Source organism: Camarhynchus parvulus, chromosome 3 (assembly GCF_901933205.1).
Source record: "Camarhynchus parvulus chromosome 3, STF_HiC, whole genome shotgun sequence".
NCBI classification, from domain to species: domain Eukaryota; kingdom Metazoa; phylum Chordata; class Aves; order Passeriformes; family Thraupidae; genus Camarhynchus; species Camarhynchus parvulus.
Window position 1 is genome coordinate 111,121,439 of NC_044573.1, and position 25,231 is coordinate 111,146,669.

At 46.3% G+C, this 25,231-nt stretch overlaps 1 protein-coding gene across 6 annotated transcripts in view; it reads right to left on the reverse strand.

The window, feature by feature from the left end:
* The window catches only part of EXTL3 (exostosin like glycosyltransferase 3), a 151,712-nt gene that overhangs the window by 114,542 nt on the left and 11,939 nt on the right, over positions 1-25,231 (reverse strand). For 3 of the 6 annotated variants that reach the window (XM_030946516.1, XM_030946509.1, XM_030946514.1), the window contains exon 1: positions 16,476-16,681. The exons of the other annotated variants lie outside the window; for them this stretch is intronic. The gene's annotated coding sequence lies outside the window, so the exon portion shown is untranslated. Of the gene's footprint in view, positions 1-16,475; positions 16,682-25,231 lie in introns of those variants that run through there. 6 annotated transcript variants of the gene reach the window in all.

The window sequence follows — 25,231 nt, forward strand, 5'->3', positions numbered from 1 at the left end:
CAGTGATACCTGAACCACTCCAAAATGCCTCTCACTAAAATGTCAGATACTCTTCATACCTCAGACCTGCTACCATGCGGTATAAATCAGATCCAGTGGCCACAGCAGCTCTTCTTCCTTCCAAGCAGGAGGAAGTTACAACTATGAGGAGTTTGCAGCACCCAAGGTTTGGCCATTTTCACTCAGTAGTGCTGGTCACAAACAATTCCCAGCACACCTGAACCAGCTGGACTGGCTCTCTCTGCAGCCAGCATGAGCAGCAGGCACTGCTGGAGCACAGAAAATCAGATTGGTTCAAGATGTCTGCTTAGGAAAACATGAACTGTGCTGCAGAAAGGGGTGTTTTTCTCTGCGGGTTAGAAAGCAGACCTCGAGAAAGGAGGGAAAAAATGAAATAACTCGATCACCAAGAAAAAATTCTCCACCTAAATGTCTCCTTTCTGCTGTCCTCACCTTCAGCAGAAAAGCAGCTAACACCATAAATTCAGGAGCTCTTCCAACCAAAACAAGTGTATTTCTATCCTCCCAACATCTCTCCTCTTCCCTATCCCACTGAAAGCACAGTGTGGCTGCACAGCAAACCGAGATTACAACTAAACCCCCAAACAAGAACCCAGTTTAGATTCAATCTGAGCGCTTCCCAAACTGCTCTGCCATACAGCCAGGAGAGACCACAGCAGCTCTTTCTTCTAGCTTACCACAGCCCCCAGGGGTTGTGAAAACACTTCCTAATCTACTGCAGATCTGTCAGTCAGTCCATAACCAAGAGAGCTGCTGTGCCCAAAAGGAGAAAATATTTCAAATCCCTTCAGAAACACCTGCAATGCTCCTGCTGCTGGTGGAGCTGCACACCTCTGGCACCAGAGGTGAGACCTCTGTGCCTGCTGCATCAGACATCCTGCTCAGAATGGTATGGACACTAGAAAATGTTTTCAAGATTGTCTACAACTTCCTGGAGGAAAGGAAAAGGTGTTTTGAGGATTAATGAGAAATATGCTTTGTCCCCCTCGCTGTTTTCAACCTGGCTGTAATCAGCCACAAGACAACAGCCTCCATACCATCCTTTGTCTTTTTTACTGTAAACTTCAAGGCCAATGAGATCCCTGAACTTGGCTTAAAATGCTACTGAAAAATAATTAATTGTCTGCTTGTGTGTAAAGCAGCTGTCCATGTCTGTGTCCAGACGTGTGCAGAATTCAGGATTTGTTCAGAAAATGGATGCGCTCAAAGACTGAGGATGCCAAAAGCACCCAGATATTGCCATTCAGAGAATTCACAGAAGCACTTTTTGTGCAGCAACATCTGTAAATCAAAGCATATTATTTTCCACCCTCATAATCAAGAGATTTGCTAGATTATCTAGAGCTCTGTCTGATCATGACAGACGAAGCTGCTGAAGCTCACTGCAGCTGCCTGAAAGGCACACTCAGGCAAAGAGCTTGAGCAATGAACTCAGCCCCTTCAGCGTTCGCTTCCAATTAGGAAAACTCTCGGTGTGATGAGGAAAGAGCCCCTCACAGGCAGAGGAGTGGCCACAGGTGACAAATGTGCAGGCCAGCAGAGGCAGGAGCAGGCAGGCTGCAGTCAGTGAGAAACCAGAGAGGCTGGAACATCGTGGGGAGGACAGACAGCAGAACTTTAAAAGGCAGCTTTGCCTGCAAGCACAGCTTCAATTAACAAGCTGTATTTGCAAGGCCAGACTCCAAAATGCTCCTCAGTATCCAATCATCTAAGCCATGCTTAAAGACACACCATTATAGCACAGAATTGGGGATCAGCTGGCTGAACTAATCCCAGCCAGATGCTAAAACTACCAGCAAATAGGTCAGTAATGTATCCCACAGCATGCAGGGCTCCGTGGGAACAGTCACACAACACCACCACTCCTGCACCTGTTGAAGGGGTTTGAGAGGTTCCTCCCAGCCCCAAATCCATTTATTAAATATTTCATTCTGTGGTTAAGAGGAAGGGAAGTCACAGCCCCCCTCATTGCCAGGAAGGCTTTTCATTGCTACCTTTCCAGGTGATATTAGGCAACAAGTAATTCACTCCTACACAGGTAGGAGCAAAAATGCCTTTGGGCATTACTGACAATTCCAGATTACTAAAACCAGAATAGAAATCAGATGTGGAGATTTTATTATAAAACTCTGCAAATTACTTAAATCAAGCCAAAAGAGACAAGGTTAAACTAAGATTCCTTTCTTGCTCTGCCCTCCACGTCTGCCTGTGGAGCACACATGACAAAATTAAATACAGCTGCTCACTTTCAGATGCAGCACAAGAGTCATTTATTAACCTACACAAGGTCCAAACACCTCCAAAAGCATGGGCTGAGTTATTCCAGGTACTTTTTAAGACACTGCTCTCAAAAGAGAGTGGTGACAGATCCCATCTTTGGAAAGATTCAGCACTGTATCTTACTGAGCCTCCACTGCTGTCAGTGACCTTTACAGTAACACAATAAATATTTCAGCATATAATGAATTTGCTGCATTACATTTGCTCTTTGGGCTGTTGAAGATCAGCCAGGAACCAATCGATTGGAGGCACAAAGCTCAGATAAAACTGAAAATTACAATGGAGTTCTTATTACCTGCAGCAAAGAGTTAAGGGGTGAGGAGAAAAAAGTTGTCGAAAAAAACCCAAACCAACTCATGAGCTCTCCTTTCACATAAAATTCCATCAGATTCACTGTACCAGCCCTGAGATCCCTGCAGTCACTCAAGCAGGACTGGCCCCAAAGCTGCATCTTTATTGTTTTGAATTCCAAGATTCATTTATGCCAGCAGCAAACCTTTCAAAAATAACCTCAAAAACCCACAAGCTTCCCAGGAGTTTGAAGGACAGGCTCTGAAACACGAGGGAAGCTGTGTGGTTTAGCTCCAGTTCTGCCATCAGCTCCTTTGGATCACTTGGATCCCTTCAGACACCTCCTTGCATCTCCATTTCTTTGCCTGCTTGGAGGTGTCAGGGCTTTGTCATTTTGCAGCAGCACCTCAGGAACACGTGGAGTTGTTCACCTGCACAAAGCCAGCAGATACGAGCACTGAGGCTGTTGAGCTGTGCCAAAACCTCAACCAGCCAGATTATCTTTTTTTTTTTTTTTTTTTGGATCTCATTTTCAGTAGATTTAGAAAAAATTATCCCAGGGGTATGGCAAGGGACCAGAATGTAGAAGATCATTTCATGACATCTGTAATAGCACATAGTTAACAACACCACCTCAATTTTCTGTCTTATGACCTCACTCATTGGGAAGAGTTTTTATCACCCTCAGTATCTTTCCAAACACTCCCCCTCTCTGTCTCCACCAAGTCTTTCCTTACTGCCATATAAGCCCAAGGCTTCTCTCTCCTCCCCTAGAGCTGCAGTCAAGGTAAGATCTTAATTTCCTCTGCCATCTGCAATGAAACTGGCTCCACACCTGTGCCAAACAAGCTGGAATTACACCATTAATTTCAGCTTAGTCAGCTCACCCTACAGACTAAGTCAATATTTGACAGATATTTAGCAAAGACTACAATTGATTGAAATTCAGCACATCGTGCCCACCAGAACAGATAGAGCAGAGATGAGAGTGAGCAGGGGGGGAACACCAGATAACCAGACTTCTTTTGGATGGAGACCTCCTGTCATCAAAAAAAAAGGGAGTTAGGGATAGAAAGACCACTCCCAAAGCAAGCCTGCTTCCCGAGAAACAGCCAGCATTCCCGGGAGTGAGAACATCTCAGCTTTCAGAGAGGCAGGGTTGCTAAGGCAAGCAAACAAAAGGCTCCTTGTGTGCAGCCCACAGCTCCTCAACACATCCCCAGCACTGCTGGTGCAGCCCATCCAAGGAGCTCCAGCTAAGCCCAGGCTCCATGGCCAAGCCATGCCCCTCTGAGAAGCCCTTCAGAGCAATCTGTGTTTTCTGGTGTCTTCCCAGCTGCTCCACAGCTAGCAGGGAGCAGGGAAATTCTGAGGAAAAGGATTTATGTGAAAACAATGCCAAAGAGGAAGGAGTCAAACCGGCAAGAAGAGTGTGGGGAATAAAATTATAATAAACAGAACAGATCAAGCACAACTCCACCATAAACTGCAAGTGGTTCACTACTCTTAGTTTTCAACCATGGAAAAAAATAAACCATCAGCTACAGGAGAGCCCCTCAGCTTCCCACCCCTCACAGAATTTTGGTGAGATTCTGAAATCCAGCTGTTTGAAAGCAGCACATCCCAGCAGATCTCAGTGCTGTGAGTCAGATGCTCTCACAGATGGGATCTTTCCCCAAGTGCTCCAGTGCAGCGTCAGCACAAGGAGCCCTCAGAGCTTTCAGCCAGCGCTGCTCAAAGCAAGAAAAACTGCTGAAGCCACCCCACATGCCAGGCTGGGTAATGACATCCCCAAAACAGGCTCACCCTAGACTGGGACAGCTTTTGAAAATGAAGCTTCTCCAAGTTTGAAGTCGGCACTTTTTGCTTTTCGATAGAAAAAGCCAGAGAAGATGGAAGCAATTCCTTTAAGTGTCACTTCAATTTCTCGTGTCACATCTTCCCTCCTCCACCAGCACAGGCAGACACTGCAAATCTGGATGTCTCTAACCCTGTCGGTTCATGCTGCTGGCTGGCAAAGCCCTGTGCTTACACCACGAGCCCCGGGAAATGGTGCCAAAATTGAGGATTAAAGGAATAGGTCAGTGAAGAATTCCAATAAACAGAGCATCCCGGGGAGGAGGAGGGGGAGTGTGATCCAAACCTCCCTCTTCCCCACCCAAAGTCCCCTCCTGTCAGCAGACACCAAGCACTACACAGACCAGAGCTGCCACCAGCAGAGAAAGCTGCTCATGTAATTTTTTTTTTTTTTCATGTGTGAAAACTAAGTGTTCCTTGTTTTGTACAAAACTGGCTGGGAGAGGAGAGTCCAAACACCAAGTAAACAATCCACAGGCAGCCCAAACCAGCTGCAGAGCAAGGAGTCTCCCACCCAGCAGTGCCCCAGGGACCTTGCAGGGAGTGAATCTTGCTTGGCCAAAGGAACGTGCCTGCAAAGAGACAACAATAAATAACCCTGTGCTGCAGCTCATCAAAGGGATGGCTCAGGATTTTAATTTAGTCACAAAGTAAAGCTTAAAACCAAAAAGATGCATATCAAGGTTTATAGCAACACAAGGTTTACAGCAACATTTTCTCTTGCCCCTGGACAAACTCTTTGACTGCAGGAGCTGAAGGAAACCACACAGTGTGGACACACAAATGTACCCTGCATTTGAAAGCAAAAAGAACAAAGCTCTGGTGAATGTGGGAAATTGGGAACCCTGACAGATTTCACCCTGGTTTATCCCCTGGCAAATTAGCTACTGTTTAAACTTGGAGCTTGGGCATTACATCATCTGTTTGCAGGGGAGGGTTTTTTTTTTTTTTTTTTTTTCTTTTAAAGCCAAACCATTATTGTATTCACAGCTTGAGGAATATTGTTCATTCCAAACAAACTCAACTAAATGAAGAGGTGGATCAAGCTTTTTGCAGGAGCAGGGAAGCACACACCTAAACTGCTTTGCAAGTTCAAACAGTAAAAGATCTTATCTGGAATTTAGCAGGAAATATGGAGCCCCTCAGGTTTGTCTATTCAGATCCAAGGATGAAAAACCTACTTTTTCAAGTCAGGATGTGCAAAACCAGCCTGATGAGGAGGCTGAAATCACTCAGCTGCTGCTCACTCAGCTCCAGATGATTGTGGCTGGGTCCCATTTGATTCTTCCTGTCATTTCTGTCCCCTGTGGAAACAACTCCAGGTTTCAGTCCTTGGGGACACCACACTGCCTTGAGGGATCAGCCTGAGAGGAAGGGAAACTCCAAACTGAGCTGCTGGACATATTTCTGGCATCTGTTGTCTTGTTCCAGCTTGGACACTCATTTTGAGATTGAATTTTCCCTTGAGAGATGCTGATCTCCATCAGTGCAATTTTCTCCAGAGTTGTCAGAAGCTGAATTTTGCAGCACCTGCTCCTCGGCACGGCTCTCACAGGGTTTTCTTTGGTGTTTTTGGAGGACCAGGCTCTCACAGCCTCAACAAGTGCAGCTCCAGCAAACACAAAGAGCAATGGGCTCTCCTGTGAAAACTGGAACGCTGAGAGATTTCACACAATGTGTTTTTCTGACCCTTTGCTCTCTGAGGGTTGTCAGATTTTAAAGTGGAAAAAAGCCAGAATTTTCAAAAGGGAAAAAGGAAGAATCATTGGTCTCATCCATGAAAAGAGCAGGTTTCACAGAGAGTTGGTGTGGAGCAAGGCCCTCAGATATTGGACATTTTCCTACAGAGCAAACCCACAGTGAGCTCTGACAACAACCCAGTGGCATTGAGGAACCAGACTTCACAACAGCTCTGCTAAAACTTTGTAAAAAAAAATTTTATAATATTTTTTTTCTTTCCCTAACCCTGGGTTCTATTATCTAATCACATTACAACCTCTAAAGCTGAAAAAGAGAAAAAAAGCAAGCAAAAAACCCAAAACCAAAATAACAAAAACCCAAAGCAAACCCACAAATAAAACCAACAAAAAACCCACAGAGCTTTCATCATCACATCTCTAGACATTCAAAAATACAGCGGGAATATTCTCCTTCAATTAAGAAATAAATAAATATTTATTTTGTAATAATACCCAGGATAAGCAATTCTGGCTTAAAAAAATCCAGGCAAACAACCACACCAAAAAGTTTCCAAAACTTCATCTATAGAACTCCTGTCAAACAGAGCTTAACCTTTAAAAAAGAAAAAATAGTAATGCACATAGCAAAACAGGCTTTGCTGTCAGAATGTAATTAAAAAACTCAAAACAACTCAATTTTGCTCTATATCGAGATTGCCAGGAGCTGATCTGGGAGAAAGTCAAGCAAACAAATTTTCTCTCTGAGATTCCAAAAGGTCATTTCAAACAATTACTAAAACGCAGTACTGCAAACAACATATGCCAATTATTTTTCTTTTTTTCAATTTATTATTTCTATTTTTTTTCAAAGATATCTTTACTGCTCCAGTTATTACCTGGGAAGAATAATAATCCCAGGGATCATGCAGCTGATTAAATAATTGCATGAATTACCAAGGAACCATTAAAATTGCATTTCAAAGAGAATTGAGAACTGTTTGTTTCTTCTTCCTCTGCTTTTGCATAACAGTTCCCAAAAAAGTCTCATCTGCAGCTCAGCTTGGGCCAGGATGAAGACATTCCTTCCCACTGGACAGGAAGTAAGGGACATTTTTAATTTCACTTCTCAAAACAGAAAAGCGGAATTCATAGCAAGGAGACATCAGAATAAAAAGTCAGGCAATAAAAAGAAGCCTCAAAATCTGACAAATTTGTACCCAATACACATTTTTCCAGTCGTCTCACTAGCAAGAACCTCCAAAACGTGGCATTTTCTTCCCTCAGTGCCACTCCAGCCCCATTGACAGGAACTGCCTGTGTCAGCACAAAGCTCTGCTGCGCCCAGGAGCTGAAAAATGAGCATCTGATTCTGGTGACCTTCATAGTCATATACAACAGCCAACTATTCTTGTCCATTCAGCGTGTTCACCTAGAACGAGTTCATGAAATCGCCCTCCTCGGTGCTGAGCACACCCTGGGGCTGCAGGGAGGACAAAAGGGTGCAGGAAAGATAAAGGGAGCACACCCTGGGGCTGCAGAGAGGACAAAAGGGTGCTGGGACAGCTCCCTGACACAGCACAGTGGCTGTGGCACTGAACCACTGCCCACTTCTCACCTGCCATTCCTGTGACTGCCAGGGAAAGGGGCTGGAAAGCTGCTGGGTGGAAAAGGACCTGGGGGAGGTGGCCCACAGGCAGGTGGCCATGAGCCCAGGTGTGCCCAAGGCAGGCAGAGAGGCCGGTGGCATCTGACTTGTCCCAGCTCTGGGGTGGCAGCAGGGCCAGGGCACTGCTGGGGCACCTCCAGTGCTGGGGACAGCTCTGGGACAAGGGCATTGAGAGGCTGGAGGGTGTCCAGAGAAGGGAATGGCACTGGGGAAGGGGCTGGAGCACCAGGAGCAGCTGAGGGAGCTGGGGAAGGGGCTCAGCCTGGAGAAAAGGAGGCTCAGGGGGGAAATTTTCCCTCTCTGGAATTCCCTGATGGGACCAGGAAGCCAGGTGGGATTAGGCTCTGCTCCCAGGAACAGGGACAGGATGAGAGGAATGGCCAGGGCAGGCTCAGGTTGGATAACAAGGAATTTCTTCACTTAAAGGCCTGTCCAGCCCTGGCACAGCTGCCCAGGGCAGGGTGGAGTCTCCATCCCTGGAGGGATTTAAAAGCCCCATGGATGTGGCACTTGGGGACATGGGGCAGTGGTAGGGGATGGTTGGACTCCGTGATCTCCAAGTGCCTTTCCAATCTGAACTATTCCAATCCAAACTATTTCCAATCTAAACTATTCTCTGATCCCCCTCCAAGGACACTCCAGCATGAAACCTCCCAGGACACCAGCCCTTGCCTTGCACTCCCTACCATTAAGGGGACTCCCCATCTCCTACCAAAAAACCCTCAAGCAGTTTGCTGTTGGATTTTCAAACTGAATCACTTCACTGAGGCATCATCTGAAAGACAGGGATTGCAGAGCTGAGAGAGGGAGAGGGACCAAGGCCACCCCTTCTAGCAGCAGGCTGTGAAATCAGTTCACCCATGTCACAAATCTCAAATTCAAAGGTCAGTGTCAACAAGTACCAGGCAGTACTTCCCTGCCTCACAGACACTCTGCCATACACTCAGATACTATGGAAACGTTAACCTGTATATCCTGAGCAGGAGGAGGAGGAGGTGACAGAAAAGCTTGGATATAATTCCCTCTCTCCTCAAAAGACTCCACATAAACACACAAACAGCCTGAACAGGGAGATCTCTTGATGCACTACAACAGCTTTTGGTAAACAGGCTAAGAATAGGTACAGGGACAGCAAAGTGTCCAAGTGAGACTCCCTTGCACAGGAACACCGAGCTCATGAGAAGCATTCCCAATACTGCTCCTGCTTTAATCAGTTTTGAGGAGAGGAAATTCGCTTTGGTTCTTTTTATAACACTTGCTCCATTGCATTTGTCAAGCAGCTGCCACTTTGTGTCCCAGGGAGAGCTGCTGGGAGCCAGGGCTCGCGTGTCGGCGCATGCAGCAGAGATCAGAGATGCGCATGGAAACAGGAGCCAGATCTGTCTGCATGTTCCAGGTCACTCCTTCCAAGGCAAAGGAATTACACAGAGACACAAGTCAGAGCAAAGCCTGGGTCATGCTGCTATAAACTACCCATGGAGATGCTCCTGGCATTGCCACCTGAGCAATGGCACCTGAAAGACAAGCTCAGCCAAACAGTGCACACCAAAACATCTTCCCCAGCATCTCGTTTGAAAAGGGAGAAAGAATTCTGTAGCTTGGCCTTTCTAATCAGAATCATTGTCCCAACAATGTAAAAGTCATTTCCAGAGAAAGAGCAGGTCTGATCCCTGAGGGATGGAGGGAGATCAGCTTGTGTACTAAAACCTTGAGGTACCTGCCAGCTCCAGCTCAATCGTTACTCCTAACTAACTACACCCTTGAGACACTGGCAAAAGGCTTCCTGCTATTCATCATTGCCACAAAGTAAAAACAGAGTCAGAAGACCCTGGAGGCAAATGCAAGAAACCAACTGCAGGATTTCTTTGAATCTTTTTTTATTACATCTTGATTTTTGTTAAAAATTCTCAGATTCACATCAACAATGACACTTTGAAGATGTTAGTAATTTACAGCTTTCCCTGTGAAGAATGGCAGCCTCAAACCTGTTTTAAAGGTAAGGAGTGTAAGAAGTTTGCAGAGCCCAGCAGCAAAAAACACAAAATGCTTCTGGGTCCATCAAATCTGACCTGCTCTGCTGGAAGGGAACAATCTCAGAATCAGCTCCACCTTCTGCTTTTAACAACCACCCCACAAAATCAGTACAAGGACAGCTCTCCCCTTTCTCCAGGTCCTCGTTTTTGTTTCGGGATGCACCGGTTGAGAACTTTGCAAGGAAAGGCTTAACAGCTAATTGTCAGATGCCACAGTAATTAGTGGCACCTTTCCAGGGCATCCATCTCTGGCTGCTTTTCCAATAGCTGGCTCCTCCTCAATCCCCACATTAAAATGATGGTACACAAGGTAGGCGGCAGATTCATTTAGAAGCACCAAGGTCTTCCCAGGAGAGATGCCGAAGGAAAGAAATATCTCAGCTAAACAATGCACGGGTTGGTTTTTTTTTTCCTTCCTATTTGCTATGGAAGTGCTATCTTGATTAATTATCTGAGAACGATGCTAACCTATTCCCTGACATTATTATTAGAAGTACAATGCATTTCTGGGAGTCAATGGGCTCCAGTATCAAGTGATCAGCAAATTACCTCTAAATGAGGAAGATAAGATCGTACTGTCCTGACTTCTGCCCACCTTCTGGTCACACATCACAGCTTTGATGTGTGATGGTTTAGGTTGGGAGGGACCTTAAAGCTCATCCCATTCCACCCCCTGCCACGAGCAGGGACACGTTCCACCATCTCAGGTTGATCCAACTTATACCAAAGGTTTCCGACCTATTTTACTTGCAGACCCTCACAAGTTTCCCTGCAAACAGAAAGGCGCTGGTAGGGAATTCAAGATTGCTCTGCTTAGACTTTCCAGACCCCTCAGAAAGAAGCTCACAGCATTGCTCTATATATTTAGGCTCTGCTCTCAACTCTGAGGCTCCCCACTTCTTTGGCAGCTTCTTCTCATCACAGGCTCCAACGCTTCCACGCCAACCTTTTCCAGGCATCATCTGCGTGTCAGCAGCACTCCCCAGCATATCCTCCACTCCCCACCAACACAATCCAGAACACATCACTTCCCACTGAGTGCCTCCACAGAGCAGACCTGCAGCATAATGACTTCCTCGTGCCTGTAATAGAAGCACTGAGAGCCGTGCACGAATCCCAGCCCCGAGCGCTCCCGCCTTACGCATGGTGCGGAGGCGCTGGATCACGGGGGGAAAGATAAAGAAGCTTTTCCCACGTTCAGTGACGTGCTCAATTCCACCAAATCCAGGCCCAGAAGGTGGGGTGCACATGAGATGGGAAAGAGGAAAGCTTCTCTTCTCATTGGAAATGGAGATGTGTTGATGGGACAGTAATGGAGGATGTTGGATGGTTTTAATTATATTGTTTTTATAAGCAGAGAAGCCAATTTTCACATTAAGTGTCTAAATTTGAATTCATCATTTCTTTGTCTGGATTTACAAAGTAACCAACCTGTCAAGAAGTGTTCCCTGAGGAAGGCCATGCATGGGCAGAGCAATGCACTTCCTGCTCTGCGGCACTGTGGCCTTTAAACAAATAGAACTCACTTCCAGATGAATCCATCGATGCCAAATATTCCAGCAGAGATTTGAGATGACTTTGTGACACTGAACAGGAAAATAGAGATCATCAAACAACATCATCCAGAGGCAGATGTTGGAACCCACACTTCAGGCAACGCTGGTACCAAAACACAACAGGAAGGAAAACAAACCTCAGGCTACCTGCACTGTCACTGTCCCTAAGATTAAAGTCACATGAGAAGATACCTGGAAGTATTTTGAACCATAAAAGAAAGCATTATATGAGACAAGACAGGTAAAAGACCAAGCAGCTGGGCACTGTGCAAAGCAGGGGAATAAAAATGTTACTCAGTGTTCCCTGAGGAAGGCCATGCATGGGCAGAGCAATGCACTTCCTGCTCTGTGGCACTGTGGCCTTTAAACAAATAGAACTCACTTCCAGATGAATCCATCGATGCCAAATATTCCAGCAGAGATTTGAGATGACTTTGTTACACTGAACAGGAAAACAGCTCATCCAGAGGCAGATGCTGGAGCCCACACTTCAGGCAATGCTGGTACCAAAACACAGCAGGAAGGAAAACAAACCTCAGGCTGCCTGCACTGTCACTGTCCCTAAGATTAAAGTCACATGAGAAGATACCTGGAAGTATTTTGAACCATAAAAGAAAGCATTATATGAGACAAGACAGGTAAAGAACCAAGCAGCTGGGCACTGTGCAAAGCAGGGGAATAAAAATGTTACTTCTGCACTGGGAAATGTTCTTAACATTTCCTGTGAGAAGAAACTTGAAAGTGTTTCTTAGAATCCATGGGTTAATCCCATGTTCTGATACCACTCACAGGCAGACATTTGCATTAGAAAAGCAGTACATTTCCTTAATGCACCAAAATTCACAGGGAAAGGGGAGGGCAGAGGACAGCACGGAAAACACAGACTCCAGGCAACAAGATTCCAGTCATTTAAGAAGCTGAGTGTAAGAGCAGAAAATCTGAGACTCATTAAGAATATGTGCTTTAAAATAGTCCTTATGTCCATTAGTGGCTACAGATGAACTGCTGGATTGGAAGTTTAGGGTTCTGTCCCACACAAAAAAACACCCCATACAGGATTGATTTGTAAGTCTCAATGTTCTGTATTTCACTCAATTTTACCCTTGAGGAACAGATCACTTTGTAGTGTTATTGGTTATGTCAACGTAGCCCTGAGAAACCATTATCCATTTACCACCAATTAGCAGGGACAGATCATCAAATCCCAGAAAGGTTTGGGTAGGGAAGGGCCTTAAAGCTCATCCCAATTCCACCCCCTGCCATGGGCAGGGACAACTTTCCACCATCCCAGGTTGATCCAAGCCTGGCCTTGGACATTTCCAGGGATCCAGGGGCAGCCACAGCTTCTCTGGGCAATCTGTGCCAAGGCCTCACCACCCTCCCAGCAAAGAATTCTTTCCTAAAATCTAACCTAAACCTGCCCTCTTTCATCCCAGATGGATTAGCCAGACCTCTAAACTGCTCTTGCGGGTAACAGGCACCAATTAACAAACAGCAATGACTTCACAGAAACTGGGATTTCAATTTGCACTTCAAAACTGGCCCTGCAAGTGCTGGAATAACATCCATTTACCTGGTGGGTCAGGCTTCCTATGCCCAGGCAGCCCGGGGATCGATGAGCTGCACATGCTCCTGTCTTTATCCTTCCTAAACAAACCCCAAAACCTCAAACTGGCTTTGCACCTCCTCTCAGGCAGCATCCAGCACCACGATTTGCATGTGCTGAGCAGCTGAGCTGCAAGAGCCAAACTCAAGCCTGACGAGCCCCAGTGAGCAGCACTTTCAAGTGTTGCCTGAGAAGAAAATTCTGCTTTTGAGGATTGCAGCCCCACAACTGCAGCTCATAGCCGTGCTAGCTTTAGCCCAGCAAGCACAGCCTGTGTCAGCACAGGTTGCAGGAGACAACTGGAGGCCCCAGCTGCATCCCCCAAATCCCATGGGAATGCTTTCCCCAAGCACACAGCAGCAGAGATTATTTTTTGTATTTTCAGTAGAGGGAGGCATACCTAAACAAGCCTATGAATTACACTTCTTTTTTTCACATGAAAACAACCAAAAAAACCCAATATTTTGCTTTTGGGGGGGTTTGCTCATTTGGAGTAACACCAAATATTCCACCCTGAGTTAAAATCCCAGTTAGGAGCTGCTTTAAAATGTTCACAGTCTGCTCCTTCTCAAAAAATAAAGGTATTTAGCACAGATTGCAGGAAAAATCTCTGGTGATGAGACAGGAGCCAATGACCACAAGGTTCCTTCCAGTTCACTGCTCCTGTGGGGTCTCCAAAGCAGAAAAATTGTCTCTGGACCAGGAACCAATTCACAAAGGGCTGCCATGATCTTGGCATCAAACAGGTAACATCTGTGGTTAGCTGCAATTCCCAGCCTGGTGAAAACATTACTGTGGGCAGCAGGAGCAATGCCCTGGGAAAACAGGCAAGGCAGCTGGGAGAGGCGACAGGAGTCAAAGCACCAGGAGAAAAAAATCAGGCAACAGAGCCTGGAAGGGAAAAACAACAAATACTCACAAAATATTCATGGCCGGAAGGAGAGAGACACTAAAAACTTAAGCTGAAGGTGTCATGGCATTTCAAGAATTAATAGCCGTGGGAAGCAGGCTCAGGAAGGGCTCTGGCTCCCCATAAGCAAACAAAACTTGAGAATGCATCAACAACATCCAACTCATCAGCTAAACAGCCCCAGAGATCCACAAATATTCAAAGGAAGATGATGATGATGATGATGATGATGATGATGATGATGATGATGATGATGATGATGACGATGATGATGATATCTTTCCCAGGACATCTGAACAGCACACAAACAAACCTCCAATTTTGCCATGTATCACTGAGATCCAGCCTAAGTGAAGGCAATTCAACAATCATGTTTTACTTGTTCCCAGCATTTGCTGCTTTTGCTCTGACTTGACAACTGCCAAAATCCATCCTCACGTGTAAACAAACACGAGAGCTAACAGTCCCCACCTTGAAAAATCAGAGGATTCCAGAAAACTGCTCTGGACTTCCTTCTGCAACACGACATCAAGAAGTTCAAGAACTGTCTGTACCACAGCTGAGCTGCCGGAAAAATCTGCTCAATGAAGGCAGGCAATTATCCCAGCTCCAGAATCCCTGAACACCGAGCTGAACCCATGCAAACTTCCATTTCTGGAATGAGAAATGGAAAAGCAGAGGCATCCCAAAGGCCTGAGTGGGTACAGATAACACTGCGTGATAACAACTGGGCTCTCAGATGGTACGTGAAGTTAAGGGATTTGTCAGGGGGAGATGAATCTCTCTCCCCATCATCACATAATCAGACTATGGTTCATTTCTGATGCTATTTCTGCATAGAAACAAGTTTAAGATTACTCAGTACTTGATAAAACCCGCCAACCCACGTTCCAAGATGTTACTATCTCGGATATCATAGATTTCTCCATGAGAACAGAAATATCTAAGATAATCACCTGCATGTGACACTCCTCTCAGGAAACAAAGTCACTTAATCTTCTTCACACACATGTGAGGCTTGCAGCACAAGAAACCCAGGCACTTTAAAGTTATCATATCATGGTATCAACGCACGCGGTCTATCAGACTCACATAAAAGCAACAAGAGGTCAGAAAGTGGTCAATGCTTGGATTTTAACACACACACAGCAACAGAACAGCTTATCTAAAGTGCTTCTCAGCATCTCTGTGAATCCTTAATACCATTTGAACCATTTCCAGCCCCTTCAGGCTCCAAATTGTTTGGGTTTGGACCAGCGTAACGGGGGGTTAGTCTGTCAGTATTAAGTAGTTATCACCACACAGGTAAAATTTTTGGTAAAGACCCCGATGTTTTTTGAGCAGGAAGGGACCTCACGTGGGGAAAACAGCTGGGAAAAAAGAATAACACGGACCTCAACTTTAGTAAATAATTCACAGGAGCGCAATACCAGCCATGCTAAGAAGCCCAGAGCGAGGGCAGCTTCGTCCTTGCTGTCCTCACCAGCTCACAAGGCAGAACCCCAGCAAGAACCACAGGGAGCACAACTCAGGCACTGCCTCAGAGCGGGAGAAATGGGGCTGCACTGGCCAGGGTGGGTGTGATGGTCCCTGGAACGCTGGGGATCCACAGGCGGGACAAGAAGGTCTCAGGATCCTTGCTGGATGCAGGAGGGAGGACAGGCAGGAAGGCTGGAGCCTTGTCAGCAGCACCTGGGCACCACAGCCGCCCGTCATGAGGGTCCCAAAGCTTGTGGGGAGCCCTCCACAGTGTCCCTCACTCTGTGAGACCCCCACAGTGCCCCTCATGCTGTGAGGGACTCTCACAGCCCACCAGCCCTGAGGGGCTCTCCCAGCCTTGCAGGGGTCCCCCCTTGCAGTGTGACATCCCCACAATGCTTGTCATGCCGTGAGGTAAGGGACTCTCCTCACAGCCTCACCAGCCCTGAAGGAACCCCCAGCCCTGAGGGAGCTCCTGCACCGTGCCCCTAGCCCTGAGCGACCCCCTCACAAACCTCCATCCCTAAGCGACCCTCTCACAAACTCCTATCCCCGAGGGACCCCCTCACAAACCCCCATCACCGAAGGACCCCCTTCACAGACGCCCCCAGCTCTCAGGAACCTCTCTCCACCGTGCCCCCAGCCCTGAGCGACCCCCTCACAAACCCCCATCACTGAGGGACCCCCTCACAGACCTCCCCAGCTCTGGGGAACCTCTCTCCTCCGTGCCCCCAGCCCTGAAGGATCCTCGCTTACAGCCCCCCGCAGCCCTGAAGGATCCCCGCTCACAGCTCTCTCCAGCCCTGAAGGATCCCCGCTCACGGCTCGCCCAGCCTTAAGGGACCCCTCTCGCAGTCCCCCAGCCTTGAGGGACCCCGCTCAGAGCTCCCCCGGCCCTCAGGGACCCCGCGCCCCCCTCCAGCCCCTCAGGGACGCCCCAGCCGAACCCCCCACGCCGCCGCTCCAGGGGGCTTCCCCCGGACTGTACCATTCCCGCCTTACCCGGCCCCACGGGCTGACGCGGGGGGGTTCCGGGGGTGTTACCGCTCTCCCACCTTCCTCCCCCTCTCCCCGCGCGTGGTACGGTCCGCTCCTACCTCTCGGCGCCCTCACTTCGCCCTCCCGGCGGAGCCGCGAGTGGCTGGGGGGGGAGCCATAGCCGCTGCCTCGTCTTCCCGCTCCGTCCGCCCTCCCCTGCTCCCCCCCCCCACGGGCCGGACACAGTTGGTTTATTCCGAGAAGCCGGCCGGTCTTCTCTCCTTAAACCGCTGGGTCTCGCACGTCTTCGGCCATTTCCGACCGAACCGGCGGAAGCTGCCGAAGTGGCGGCGGAACTTAACGAAGAGAGGCGGCGATAGCCGAAGCGGGGGCGGAGATAGGCGAAGCGGGGGCGGAGATACCCGAAGGGTTGAGGGCGGGGAGCAGCGAGACTCTCGCCTCCGGAACCTGCCGGGAACAGCCGAAGCTTCCCCCAGCTCGGCGCTCGCCACTGCGCAGGCGCGCTGAGCCCGGGAGCGTTTTCCCGCCTAAAAGGCGGGCGCGCGCCCCCCGTCCTTCACACCCTGCGCTCCCCTCATGGAGGAGCCGCCATGGTTGACAGTGTGCGATGCTGCCTCGAAAGGGCAGCCGCAGCCCGGCCCTGTGGGCGAGCAGCTCTGTGTGTCCCCCTAGAACACTGTCAGAGTGTCCCCCTGGAGCTCAGACATGCAGTGCTGCGTATCCCCCAAGAACTCCGTGAGGAGTTGCTGCCATGGAGCTCCATCATGCCACAGCCCGATAGTGATGTGGATGGAATGGTTGCCACTGGCCCGCTGAGAGACGTCCAGGCGCCTCCTGGTAAAAGGGCGTTAGGAAAACAACTGTGTTGTGGGAAACTGATCAGCGGATGCTAAAATACCACTATGGTTTGGAGTTTGTTACAAAATAACATCCAGATCCACGCTGGAGGGTTGGCGTGAACAGCGTCAGTGGTTAAATGTTGTGAAGTCAGAGGAGCCATGTAGAAATAAGCGAGTACCAAACATAGCATGCAACAGATGGTAACTGAAGCAAAAGAGGGTAAAAAAGCAATGAAGAAATAAAGGAGGGGGGGAAAGGCAAGTAACAGTGCCAGCATCTTCTCACAACCAAACCACGTCACACAGGTCCAGTCCTCTGTTTATGCATTCTAATTTTATGTATTAGGAGCTCCATGAAAGGCATTTGTATCTATGGCAATCAAATCCCACACCAAAACACACAAAATGACAATTTGGGGGGAATTAGAGAGTTTTTCACAGGAAGAAATGGGGGTTTATCTCCAGGAGTAAAGAGGGTGGTGTGTTTCTGGCCAAAAAGCTCCAAGAATCTCAGCTTTAATAAAACATGAGCACTTCAAAGCAATGAAAAACCACTTTTCCATCACTCTGCACTTTTTAACAGTCATTTACACATGTGTAAAGAATGCAAGGAGAAACTAACTTTTATTCTGAGATGAAAAACCAGCGAGGGGTGAGGCAGGGGCACGCGTCTGCCCTTTGATAAACAATAAAAAATCCAATCTCGCCGCAGGGAGGGAACGCGCTGTACGGAAGGGCAGGAATAGGTACTGCAGGTTCAAAGGAGAAACAATACTTTTTATATTTTATCAGGACAAAAATTTAAAAAAGACTATGACTATGGCACAGTATAAAGGCTAAATTAACATTCAAATCACTGAACACACCCACGTTGTCCTACCACACACATCTGTTCCCACTGTGCCATGGCTCGGGGTTTTGTATTCCACCCTGATCTACTTGGAGTTCTGCAGGAAGAAACAGGGGGACAATCATTCCCTTATTCCCTTCAGGTCCTCACTGAGGAGGAAACACCAGTGGAGAATCACTTCAGGGACAACTCAGGAGAACAATTCTTCTCCCAGCTCCCAAAAGAAAAGCTGTCAGGATCAGTAGTCGGTCTGGCAAGTCTCCCTTTCAGGAAGCACTATCAAGGCTATTGCAGATTATACTGACAGAGACACCTTCAGATTTAATCCTCTTCTCTGTGTGTTTCCCCTTCTTCCTCTTACAGGAATTGGTTTTAAAGAGGAGTTTTTAGCTTCCCTTCTACCAAGTGAAAAATCCACTGCTCCACTGCCTTCTGCTTATCCCAAAAGAAAAACTACTGTATTCAAATACCCCCATTCCCCACCTTTTCTGCCATCTGGGCTTTTATTTCTCATATAGATGTAAAACTTCCACATCAGAAATGGATCCTTAAGGGCAGGGTCTATAATCTATGATTAATAATTATTTAAACAAGAAAATAAGTTGCCAGTAAAGTTGCTCGACACTTTCCTGGCAAGGAAAAGCCTTTCACTCCTATCAGCTTCCAAACCTGTTTTCCCAAAGGAACAGACTCAATTCACACTGCCAATCCTGTTAGAGACTTGGAAACTCTGCGGTGACCTTGAGTTGAAGCTGACAGGGTGGAGGACTAAAAACACTAATCCTACTGTAGGGAAGCGCGCAAATGTAAAGCAAAGCCACCTAAAAAGCAGCCACAGTTTAGATCTTGGCCTTCTGTTCAACTTCTAGGAAGAAATTCTTCCCTGTGAGGATGGTGAGGCCCTGGAATAGAATTCCCAGAGAAGCTGTGGCTGCCCCATCCCTAGAAATGTCCAAGGCCAGGTTGGAGATGGGGCTTGGAGCAGCCTGGGATGGTGGAAGCTGTCCTTGCCCATGGCAGGGAGTGGCACTGGAGGAACTTTAAGGTCTCTTCCAACCCAAACCAGAGTGGGATTCTGCCAACAGAATGACTTCTTTAGACACCTCTCTATCATTTCAGGCTGGGAACCTCCCTTATATTTATTACCTTTCAAGTCACTCTACACTTGCCAGCTGCAGCTGAACACAGTGAATGCCATCACACCTTTGTGTCCTCTCCATGTAAATGGTCCTCACCTCCCCTCTTTTCCTTTCCCCTACCACATTCCCTCTTCCTCACCCCACTTCCTCCTGAGCATGGCTTGAATCCCAGTGTCTCCAATCTGCTCTAAATTCCATCGAGTCATTGCAGGCAGGTATTAAGGAGTTTCAGAGCCAGCTAATGCACATTTCCATGGCACACTTCCATGGCCTGAAATAAACCTCAGAAAAACATGGAACAACGGTGGCAGGGAGGTCCCTGAGCTTCCATCTTTTCCCTGCTGCAATCTTTTTGGTACATCTTTTTTAAATCTCTTTCTCCTCCTTTTCCACAGCAGACGGTACCAAGGTCGGACCATCTGCGGATTTTACAAGTTCCATGGAATGTTTTCAGACCGCACGCTTAACCTCAGACACTCCTATCGGATTTCAGAGGATTCAGCCACTTTTTAGCCCCAGGGTGCTGTAGGTGCTAAATAGATTATCTACATCTCTCAGCCACTATGGAACAACTACACAGCAAAGCTCAGTTTTTAATCCTGCTGAGACTCCGACTGCTTTTGGCCATCAGGTATCCCACGGCTTCATGAGAGGAAATGTTAATCTGGAGTGCTGGCCAAACTCCAGTTTAGGTAATTATATTCTGACAATTTACATTTTCCCTGCAGTTTTTTAATGGATATGGAATTTTTTTTCCTTGCCTTACTTTATGACAAAGAAGCAGTGGCCTGCTCGTGCTCCTGCTGTTGGAGCAGCTGCCAGGCTTTGCAGCTTAAGTAGCTTCATTTCAGTGGTAGGTAAAGGCATCTCAGTACAGTTAAATAAAGCCCTTTGAAGACCCCATGGGCGCGAGGAGTATTGTGAAATGCACCCCACTGCTGGCCGTAAAGCATGGCAAGGGCTGGAACATGAAATGAAACACCCAGGTGCAGTATCTCCTGGCAGGAGCAGGAAAGGAAAAGTCAGCACAGGAATGGACACACAGACCCTTCCCTCCCAAATCCTAATTCTGCTTTGGACCCGGTGCAGCCCCAGCTGGGATCCAAAGAGCAAACACAATGAACAGTCAGCATCCTGCACAGAGGAACCAGCTCCTGATAGCAAAAGAAAATAAGCTTATAAAAGTAGTGGAAGCTTTTGGCAAGATGCTGGAGGACACTGCCTGGTGCTTAAATGGGATGAGGAAAAGAAATTCCTGTTTCCTTGTTAATGAGGGCACAGTTACTGGATTTATTTCACCTGGCTTTGTAAAAGAAGAATCATTGGGCAAGAAATGGAGTAGAAGCTTTTGTTTGGGTGGAATATTATGGATCACACCCTGAGTATGTTGAATTGTATTGCCACATGCTTGATTAGGGATAAACATCTAGATTAATTAATTAAATGACTGTATTATCACAGAATCACATAGTGGTATGGGTTGGAAGGGACATTAAAAATCTTGTTCCAACCCCATTACCACAATGCCTTGTTTATAAAACCATTCATAACCACTCTGAGTTCTTTTCTTCACAAGAAGCCTTCTAAAAGGCTCTTTTTCCTATTTCAGCAACAAGTCTTTAAGTTCTGAGACACGAAGACAGTGGTGACAAATAAACCACGAGATTCTGGATGCATACAGACACGTGTAGCTTTCCCTCCTTCCCAGATCACTGTCAACCAAAGGCTGTTAGCAGTACTAGGTGAGTATTTTTCACAAGTAGTTTGTTGATTAAAATATGTTTTTCCCCATCCCCAAAATGACCAAAAATTAATTTCAGTGTGATGGATCACTTCTGCCTTTGGGAGAGCTGGACATGGTGGGAGAGGGTAAACGTAGAGCAGGTTTCCCTCCCCTTGCTCTGTAACAGCTCACAGTAATTCTACACCAATCCAGCATCAAAAGAAATGATCTAAAACATATCTAAATAGAACTTACCTACAGAAATAATTTTTAAAATCCCATTAAGAAACTTCCATATTGCAATACTCCTGGAAATTGCATGGACTCTTAGGAAAGATGGAATCCAAAGCAGGAAGCAGCAGCCCAGCCTGGTGACAGCCAAGCAAAACTCCAACTGGATCTTGGCAGTGGCTGAGCAACGGCACAAAATACCAGCACTGCCTCTCTCCTCAAGGCTCCTTCCCCTTCCAAACCCTGCTGAACTCGAGAATCAGCTGCATTTCTGGAAAATTCCCTTGAATTCCTGGAGTATTACAGCTAACCATGCTTCCCCTTCATCTCAGCACAGATGCTTTGAAGTTTTCCAGAGATACCCAAGGAAGAAGACACATCCAAATACCTAGACTAGCCCCAACCTCCACCCTGGAACAGATGGTGGGGTTCTAAATACAGGCACATCTGGTAACCACTGGTATGAAAAAGCTGGCAGGCATCAGTTTATTCTGCTCTACTAAATATTCCATCATTTGAACTGTATTTAAACAGAAGTTAAAAAGAAACAATAATTTTGCTTGTCCATAACACAATCCCCAAACACCTACACATTGTAACTGTGGCATAGCTCGGGCATTACACTCTTGTCTACCAAAAGCACTTTTTTTTTAAATTAAGCACTCAGCACTGTCTAAACTTAAATTAAAAGTGACTGCAAACCAAGCAGTTGGGTAAAGTACAAAAGCATCGTTTTCAGTGTGTGCTTTGTTGCACCAGACTCGAGCCTGTGATGCTCCAGCACTTCAGCTCACCCTCGAGTCCACCCAATTTGAGGGGCTTTGACAGGCTGCCAGATTGCTGAGAGTCCTTGAAACAACTGGGGGAGCACAGACTCTGCTCACACAGACCTGTCTGTTTAAGCCAGCTGTTCCATTTCTCCCCGGGTCCAGCTCCCAAAATGTAAACCAGGGATAATTCTTCCTTGTCAGGAAAACAATCTGTTAGAAATTATCATCATCCTGTAGTAAAGGCAGCTGGAAAATACTTCTGCGGGTGGCTAGGGAAAACACCCATCCTCAAAACCTCCCACCTAAGTCAGACCTTCAGCCTGCACACTACCCATGGTCACCCCAAATCCGCTCCCAAAACCCCATTTAAATAATCTTATGGGACATTGTTCCACAGTTCTTTCTGTGAGCTGAGTGAATCATCTGTGTTTGCTAAAAATCCAAAGCGATAGCAGGCATAAAACGATCGTTCTGGATTAGAGTCACTTTGGGAAAAGGCTGTAAAAGCCTGTCTGCTGGGATTGTGCTAGAGGTCCACTGGAGACCCCACTGTTGGGTTTGGATGTGTGCAGAGAGCTTTTAAAAATGGCTAGAGAGAAAAAGAAATACTCTGAGGAGCTGGCTGATAAGGGAGTCTTAAATTGCAGATATAGAAAGAAGAACAAATACCAACAGTGGGGCCCTGTAAGTCCGGGACGTAAGAGCCAACAGACCTCAGAACAAAACAGGCACTGAGTAAACTAGAGGTGATTCTGAGGGAGGCTTTTGGCAAATAGCGAGGATGCTGTTATAAAAGCCACTTGTGATCACTCAATTCAAGCCTGTTTTCCACAAATTGACTCAGTTTAAGCAAAATAAAAGCAGGTCTGCGAGGTTTTCAGTTTCAAAAAGTTGAGGTAATTAAGCGAACTAGTTTGAGAGGCTGAATGGCTGAAAGGCTCCAATGGGAAGACCTTGAAACCAAAAAAGGAAAAACCATCTGCCATTTACATCCTGAATGGAGAAAGTGAATAAGAAGCACACGTGGGAAGTGAGGAGAACACGCTGGAGATGGGAGATAGTCAAGGTCAAGCCCCCAGGCTGAATAGAGATGCTGCTGCTGAGTGAAGAGAGCACAGGGGTGAAGGGATGGTGAGCTCTGACATCCCACAGCCACATCTGAAAGTGCATCTGAAATTCTCCTATAACCACAGACATCCCATAATGCCAGTGTCCCTCTGGAATCACAGAGACCTCCAGGCAGAATATCCCTAAGGACAGAGGATGGGGAAGACTCAGCTCTCACTGGCAGACAAGGCTGGAGAACTGAGGCTGAATCAGAACATAAAAAACATGGAAATCCTGAGCACAAAGTGCCCATGAAATCTAAGTTACACCGCGCTAAAATAGCCTGGCACCTGTCTTTGATAAAATAACCATGACCTCCTAACAAAAAGGCACTAAGTTTTATTTATTGGGATTTCAGTAAAGCAACCAGAAATCTGGGGACTATTTGTAAATGGGGAAAACGGGGATTGATAACGAGAACGCCAGGATCGATAATAAACACTTGTGTGCCTTAAGTGCTGCAGGTTTTTTAAAAAGCACCTTACAATGATAAATAACAATAAATAATAGTCAGCCTTTTGAGCACAGTCTATTTCAAGGCCTAACTTTACTATACAAAAGGCTTTAAATTTTAAAAAATAGATATCTAAGTAGCACAGGCCTGCTGCCAGAGCCGACCGCTAAAAGAAGGAAGCAGGTGGCAGCTGCTGCTTTTTCCCAGCTCAGAAGGTACTTCCTCCTTTCCACAGTTCACCCAATTCAGCTATTAGTGCATTTGAAACAGCAAAATCCACTGCAAGCTGAATCAGAATGAAAATATTTCTTAAAATGTAAACCTTCCATGGTTTTTTTCATACCTGCAGGATTCTTATGTGTATTTGCAAAAGCGCAGGACAGGAAATCCAGAGTCTGATCCCTTAATACTGAAGCCAACCACATTGCATAATCCCATTAATACATTTATCAGGCTCCATCTTCACAGCAATCAGGTTTTTAGCCCTTTACACAATTCCCATTAGAAGGCTCCTCAAGCACCTCCCTTGGTTTGAAGCTATTCTGCTCTTTTCCAGCCTAAACTTTTTCAGAGCCTTTTGTTCTTGTGCCAGAATTGTCATTTAACTTAAATAACTCTTCTCCCTCTCTGGTATTTACACCAGTGTATTTATAGAGGAGGAATCTAATTTTTCTCTGCCTTTTTTTGTCACCACATCACCATCCAGGTTCCTTTAATCATTTTGGGAGCTGGATTCCTGTTCACCAGATCATTTCTAGCAGATGCCCTCTGCTGCACCTTTTCCAGCTGGAATCAATCTTTCTTCTATGGACAAGGAATGCAGAATGCATTTTAAGCCATGCCTCACTAAAACCCGTTGCAGTGGCATTCACATTTCTTTGTCACCAGTGGGAATAATTCAGGTGACAAATGTGATCCCAGACGTATCTGTATCATCAGGACATCAGAATTATCCTGTGGTTGATAAATACATCCCAATTCCCACACAGAACCCCCAGCTTTCTGTCAGAGTTTGCATTACAAGAACTCACATTTGCTTACAGACAAATGGTCCCAAAGTCAGTCATTCTTCTCCTGGGATCTCCTGGTTTTCCTTTTCTAATGACACCTCCAAATCCCATTAATTTCTGCTCTATCATTAGTCAGTACCTGGATTAATACCAGGCTTGAGACCAGTCCATGAGGAACACTACTGCTAACCTGCCTGCCAATCCTTCTTCAACCATCCTGCCTTTTCTGCCTTTAATACAGGATTTATTGATGCAAAACAGGAGCAAAATTCTTCAATTCTGATTGATTTAAACTCTCTTGCTTTGCATTTTTGGGGGCGTTTTTTCTTTAATGAAAGACTGGTTTTTGCTTGTGGAGAACAACAAAGGCATATTCCTTCATAAATCAGGCCTTTGCCTGAACTGCAAAGCTGTCCTATTTTTACAGTTGGGCATCTGTAAAAATTAATAAACTATGCAAGCCAACACATTTGATGTTAAAAATGGTAAATGAAGTTTCTTAATGACTAGTCTGACTTTTTCATTGTACTTCAGGTTTATGTCACAAATTTCAAAAACAATGAAAAAGACATGTCGAACTTGTAGTTAAATAAAATGAAGCTAAATATGCTGAATACATAGTTTAAATTAAAACAAACTGGTTTATTGTACAAAGAAATTCTGCAACCTATAAATAGAACAAACTTCTACCTATTCAGCATGTCTTCAGGTTTCCAGAACTTGAAACAAAA